Genomic DNA, 7,032 nt, shown 5'->3' on the forward strand with positions numbered 1-7,032 from the left:
TCTATTGAGACAGGTCAGTAAGCCAGGACAAGTGGAATAGGGAAATTGAAACAGATAGCTGAATAAGTTGGCAGAACAATTTACAGCAGATACAGAAGGTCACCTCCCTAGAAATAACATCTAGGCCACAGTTTCATTTCAGCTCCAGACCCAGAAAAGCAGCAAAACCATGTGGGCGATATCAAGAGCAGCTGCAATGACTAAGGACCCCCTGCCCTGACACTGACCAATCAGTGAGGACCACGACCCTGAAGGAGCACACCTAGAAAGCTGATGAATATTCTATTGAAACCCTCCCCTGAGACCTCCCCTAAGATTCCCACCTGCAAGAGAGAGAGAGATAAAAGCCTCAAGACACAGGACTTAGGGCATGCTGTCCTTCCTAGGAGCACACTTATGGCTCCCCGCATTCTTCCCCACAGGTGTGCATCTCCTAAACTCTAAGGGACCCCAGGAGGCTTGCAACCAGGGCAGCAATGGGCAGTGGCAGTTCGTCCCAAGCTAACCCCTGAACCTGTCCCCAAGGCCCCCTTTCTCTGACCTCTCAGTGAGCCAAAGCAGCCCAGCCTAGGCTCATTTCCCCAGCCCTTTCTTGTTTCACTGTCCCCAGCTTTAATAACGTCCTCTAAAGTTCACCTGGACTTGTGCTGTGAAACTGCTCCTGCACGAAATCAAGAACCCACACACTACCGGCCGGCCCTAGGCAGACCCAAGGGCCAGGTCCCCTTTCCGGTAACACTGTCACTAGAGAGCAGTGGCTTTGGAAACAAAGCCCCAAGTTTATAGCACAGGGAATATAGCTGATAACATATTTTTATCAGAATATTTATTTCAAGAGTTAACATTTTTTTCAGAAAGTAAATATAATATAGTTACTTCTCTGAATATAAAAAACTAACCCTACAATAAAAGTAGAAGACAATTACAAACTTAAGCAATTAGAGAAACATATTTTCTGTTTTCAATTATACTATATTATACATTTATTTTTTTTCCAAGGTGGTTTAATTTATTTGCTCTAAATAGACATTTATTTTTAAAAACCTTGTGTTTTGGAACTTTAGTTAATGTTTAGAAAAACAGCCCAGCTGGTGTGGCTCAGTAGTTGAGCGTTGACCCACGCACTAAGAGGTCGCTGGTTCGATTCCCAGTCAGGGCACATGCCCAGGTTGTTGGCCCAATCCCCATTGGGGGGCATGCAGGAGGCGGCCAATCGATGGTCTCTCTCATTGATGTTTCTATCTCTTCCTCTCACTCTAAAAATCAAAGAAAACACACACACAAACAAAACAGCTCATTTTGTACCTGTGATATTAAGATATGTCTGATCTGTCTGTTGCGGTTCCTTTATAATAGGAAGAAGCGAATGAACACAGAACACAAGACACACAAAACATAAGACCCACAGAACACAAGACACTCACAGACAGTACATGGCTGCAGCCCCAAGTGCTTGCAGCAGTTTATTTTTGAAGGCAAAAGTTTGGCAACCTGCCCTGCTTACTTAGCAGCTTTATTGGACTTTGTTCCTTATTCTTTCCTTGAACCCTTTATCTGAGTAACATAGTCCCTTGTCTGTTCACGTACTGTTCTTAGTAAGAATGTTCCCAGGAAGGTCAGTGCGTGCAACTGCTCGTTCAGGCTCCCGCTGTTGTTCCCAGGAAGGTCAGTGCGTGCAACTGCTCATTCAGGCTCCCGCTGTTTGCAGCGTAGGAGCGCCTGAGCTCGTTTGCAAAGCTCTAGGCATGATCGTGGGAACGCAATAAGGTTCAGCCGTTTGCAGCTGCCCTCAGTTGTCTTTAGTACGTGGGTCTCACTTTCGTGATCCTCAGAACTCCTTCACTGTCTTTATCGAATTCCAGACCAATCTTTACAGCAGTGCTACTGAGTCCAACAGACTGCATGTTACATATGATAGAAACAACTATTCCTCTTGGAGGAACCTTGATATATACTGATTCTGCATCTGTTTCTTCAGGAAGGATCAGCAGGACACTACTGGCACCCACTGCACCTCCAGTATGTGAGGCATAATGCCATTGCTTGCTACAAGAACCATATATTTGTTTCTTTTCCACAACACCCCATGCCATTGTACATTTTTCTTTTTTTTGTTTGTACATGCCCCTATTGAGAACCGAACCCGGGACTCTGGTCCACAGGCCGATGCTCCACCCGCTGAGCCAAATCTGCCAGGGCGCACACTTACCTTCTATATCCTAAGACTTCTCTGTGTTAGGGACTGGTGTCAAAATTATAACCATTGCTTCTGGTTTGAGATATCCAGGTAAAAGATTTTAAGTTCTTAAACAGCTTGACTTGGTAACCATACAGCATTGCATTTCCAAATTTCAGGTCACCCACTGTAGATAGAAGTCCACCACCAGACCATTATAGGAGCTATCCATGTAAGGTTTGTTTACAAGATGTCTCTTTTTGTTGGAAACATAAAATCTTGCTCTAGTGTAAATCACTGGTTCATTTTCTTCCTGCGTAGTTGTCAGCATATCCAAGTCACGGAATATTTTCCACATATAGTCCAAATATTTATATACCAAAGCTCTTTCAACTATGGCTGCCAGTAGAGAATAAGCCAAAAGTTGAGTACAAAAACTGACTACTGGGTTTAAAGAACAAAGGACCATTTAAAAATAATCTTATGGATGCAATAGAATTTTCAAACTTTTCTTTCAAATACAATTCGCCTTGTTCAAAATAGTTTTATTTTTTCCTGACACATTTAGAATTCTGGCCTTCGGCTTCATTATCCTGCTCTAAGCTTTAGCAAAGTCATTCTTCTCATTACTTTTGCCTCCTTTTCCTTTTAACTTTCTTCTTTGTTGAATTCCATCATCTCTTTCACCATCTTCAAGGATTTGTAAGCTTTCTCTTCTTTCACCTTTTTCTTTTTTTTAAACTTATCTTTATTGTTGAATGTATTACACATGCCCCTCTTCCCCCTGCCCCTTGATCCCTCCTCCTCAATCCCACTCTCCTACTGCTTTCCCCACATTATTGTCTGTGTCTATTGGTTATGCATATATGCGTAGAAGGTCTCTGGTTTCTGTCTTCCCACCCCACCTTCCCCCTTCCCTTTGAGGTTCATCAGTCTAACAACCAATTTGTACTTCTTAATCCCTTCACCTTTTTTCACCCAACTCCCCTCCCATCTGGCAACCAACAAAAAGTTCTCCATGAGTCTGATTCTGTTCTGCTAGCTCATTTTGTTTGTAGATTCAATTGTTGATAGATATGTATTTATTGCCATTTTATTGTTCATATATATATTTTTTATCTTCTTCAAGAAGGTCTGTCAACATTTTGTATAATACTGGTTTGGTGGTGATGAACTCCTTTAGCTTTTTCTTGTCTGAGAAACTCTTGATATATCTATCGATTCCAAATGATAGCTTTGCAGGATAGAGTAATCTTGGTTGTAGGTCCTTGCTTTTCATCACTTTAAATATTTCTTGCCACTCTTTCCTGGCCTGCAAAGTTTCTTTTGAGAAATCTGCTGACAGCCTTATGGGAGCTCCGTTGTAGATAACTAACTGCTTTTTTCTTACTACTTTTAAGATTCTCTCTTTGTCCTTAACCTTTTGCATTTTGATGATGATGTGTCTTGGTGTGGACCACTTTGGGTTCATCTTGTTTGGGACTCTCTGTGCTTCCTGGACTTGTATGTCTGTTTCCTTCACCAAGTTGGGGAAGGTTTCTGTCATTATTTTTTCAAATACGTTTTCACTTTCTTGCTCTCTCTCTTCTGCTCCTGGCACCCCCATGATGCAAATGTTGGTACGCTTGAAGTTGTCCCAGAGGCTCCTTACACTATCCTCATTTTTTTTGGATTCTTTTTTCTTTTTGCTGTTCTAATTGGGTGTTTTCGGCTTTCTTATATTCCAAATCGATGGTTTGCTTCTTGGCTTCACCTACTCTACTATTGATTCCCTGTAAATTATTCTTTATTTCAGTTAGTGCATCCTTCCTTTCTGACTGGTCCTTTTTTATGTTGATGTTCTCACTAAGTTCCTTGAAGGTCTCATTAAGTTTCCATTAAGTTCCTTGAGCATCCTTATAACCAGTGTTTTGACCTCAGCATCTGATTGATTGCTTATCTCCATTTTGTTTAGTTTTTTTCCTGGATTTTGTTCTGTTCTTTCACTTGGCACATGTTTCTTTGTCTCCTCATTTTGGCTCCTTCCCTGTGTTTGTGTCTATGTATTAGGTAGAGTTGCTATGTCACCTAGGCTTTGTAGGGTGGCCTATTGTTGTAGGTGCCCTGTAGGGTCCAGTGGCACAGTCTCCCTGATCACCCCAGCTGGGCCCTTGGGGTGCACCCCTGGAGAGGACTGTACACCCTTTTCTTGTAATTGAGTCTTGATTGCTGTTGGCACATCAATGGGAGGGATTTACTCAGGCTGACCAGCTGCAAGGACTGACTGTGCCCACTGACCACTAGTCTCTGACTCCCTTGGAGGATCACCTGTGTAGGGGCCCACCACTCAGAGCAAGATTTACTTCAGCAGGGCTCTGGTACCCACTGAGTCCACTCATTGAGTGTGTCACTGTGGAGGTAGTTGGGTGGTTGTGCTTTGATGTGGTCTGAAGCTGTCCACTGGGTGTGCTGGCTCTGGGGCAAGGTCAGCTTCTGCCTGTGTTCTATCTGGGGCCACCAGGCATAAGCTACAGAGTGATCTGCCGATGGCTGCTTGTTGTGCTGGGCTTGGAGGTGCCCAGGAAAAGCCAAGTTGTAAACTAAGGCTGGCTGCTTCTAGTGCCAGGCCTGAGGCCACTTAACGAGAGGTATGGGGCTCCCTGAGACCAGATGCTGCTTGTTTGAGAGGTTTTAGGAAACTCTGAAGCAGGATCCAAGACAGGCCAATCCTATGGTAAATCCACTGGAAACAGGTTGGGTGTGGCGGGGCCTCAGGGAATCACCAGGGTGGGGCAAACAGTGTGAGCCTAGTGTCTGGAGTCCCAGATATGGCAGCTGTCTGCTGCCCCAGGGAAGGGTTCACCAAAGGAACAAGGGCCTCCTACAGCAAGTCTGTCCAGGAGAAAGCTGCCCCTTCAGCTCTCGCCCCAATGCCAAACAACTCAGTTCTTCCTTGTATGTCTCTGGTGCCTTTCAAGTTGCCTCCCCAACACTGAAGCCCAGAAGGAGTGAATCCAAGTAAGTCTGCATACGGGCCCTTTAAGAGAAACTTCCCGGGGCTCCCGCAGCCTCAGCCTCCCCCTCTCTCAGTTCCCGCTGTTTTTCAGCCAGAAGTGATGGGGACTTCTCTTCCTGGTCCTGGAACCTTGAGCTGGGGTGCCTGGTGTGGGATGGGGACCCCTCACTCCTCAAGGAGGACCTTCACAGCTGAGGTACCTTCCTGATTTTTATCCACCACACGTGGGTGTGGGACCAGCCGGTCCGCCTCTGCCCTTCCTACCAGTCTTGATGTGGCTGCTGCTTTAATTTCGTAGTTGTAGATTTCCATTCGGCTCGATTTCAGGTGATTCTGAATGATGGCTGTTCTGTAGTTTAGTGGGAATTTTGATGCGATTGTGGGAGGAGGTGAGTACTGCGTTTACCTACACCATCATGTTGACTGGAAGTCCCAGAATGATTTTCTATATCAGTGTGGGGGGGGGGGGGCAAAGAATTTCTCCATCATGAAAGGAGTTCAGTGTAATCAACTAGCCACCAGGCACGTCCTCTTGGAATATGGTGCTGTATCAGGGACTACTGGCAGATTGGGTATTGTGGTGGATGCTGGATGCCCTACCTAGATCTTCTTTCAGGAATGAAGGATGAAGTTCCCCTATTGCTAAAAGTGCTGCTGGAAGATGGCCCTCTGCTGTCAGCTTCTTTGGGAATGTCTTGGCTGAAGAAAATGGCCTTCCCCAAGATCATGCTTCCTTTCATGGGCAGTGTGTATTCAATGAATACAGTGAGGGTATAAGTTCTTAGTACTCTTGCCCCAATTTAGGACAATTTTGAGGGCCATTCCAGTCACAGAGATCCCTTTGGGGTCAATTGAGGACTTTGTTGAAATCGCTTGACTACTATTTATGCCAAATTTTGCTTGCTGCTAATATATAAGATTGAGTTCCTTTACACCCCCAGGTATTAATCTCAAGAGCTTTCCATAGTAAATATCCTGTTTGCTAATCTCTATGTGAGTCTGCTTCCTGTAGAGCCTAATTTACAAAAGCCATTCAGCAGTTTAGGTAACCAGATCAGTGCTGATGAAGCTGATCTTCCCTATTTTATTGGTCACATATATAACCTCTATTTCTGCCACCATGGCCACTTTGAGAAAGCACTAGAGTGTCTGGGAAAGAGGCTGATAGGTATCTTTGTAATAGGTCAGAAAACCCAGACAGAGATTCAGGAATTCTGGAAATAATCATGTGGTGGATTCACATATTCCCTGGATGCACTGTGAGATGGACTTGGCCAGATACACTTTATCACCTGAATCTCCATCAAGTTCCCACTCTGAGCAGTAGACAACAGTGATATTCTGGGATCAGCATTACCTCAGAGCCAATGTCCAGTAATTCCCCCAAACATCTCCAGCTCTTGCCCTGATACCAAACAACTCAGTTCTTCCCTATAGGTCTCTGGTGACTTTTACGCTGCCTCCCCCACTCTGGAGCCTGGAGGGAGTGGGTCTGAGTAAGTCCGTGCATGGGCCCTTTAAGAAGAACTGCCTGGGGCTCCAGAAGCCTCAGCCTCCCTCTGCCTCAGTTCCTGCTGGTTTTACAGCCAGAAGTGATGGGGATTCTCTTCCTGGCACTGGAATCCTGAGCTGGGGGCCTAGTGTGGGATGGGGACCCCTAACTCCTCAGGGAGGACCTTCACAGCGGAGGCATCCTCTTGATTTTTATTCACCACACGTGGGTGTGGGACCAGCCTGTCTGCATCTCCACCCCTCCTACCAGTCTCCATGTGGCTTCTTCTTTAATCGCATAGTTGTGAGACTTCCATTCAGCTCAATTTCAGGCGGATCTAAATGATGGTTGTTCTGTAGTTTAGTTGTC

The 7,032-nt window shown here is 45.1% G+C and overlaps 1 pseudogene; it reads right to left on the reverse strand.

Moving 5' to 3' along the window:
* Nucleotides 1–1,799: 1,799 nt before the first annotated feature.
* On the reverse strand, nucleotides 1,800–2,911 carry LOC118636071 (annotated as a pseudogene).
* Nucleotides 2,912–7,032: the final 4,121 nt, after the last annotated feature.

Source organism: Molossus molossus, unplaced genomic scaffold (assembly GCF_014108415.1).
Source record: "Molossus molossus isolate mMolMol1 unplaced genomic scaffold, mMolMol1.p scaffold_m16_p_2, whole genome shotgun sequence".
Taxonomy (NCBI): domain Eukaryota; kingdom Metazoa; phylum Chordata; class Mammalia; order Chiroptera; family Molossidae; genus Molossus; species Molossus molossus.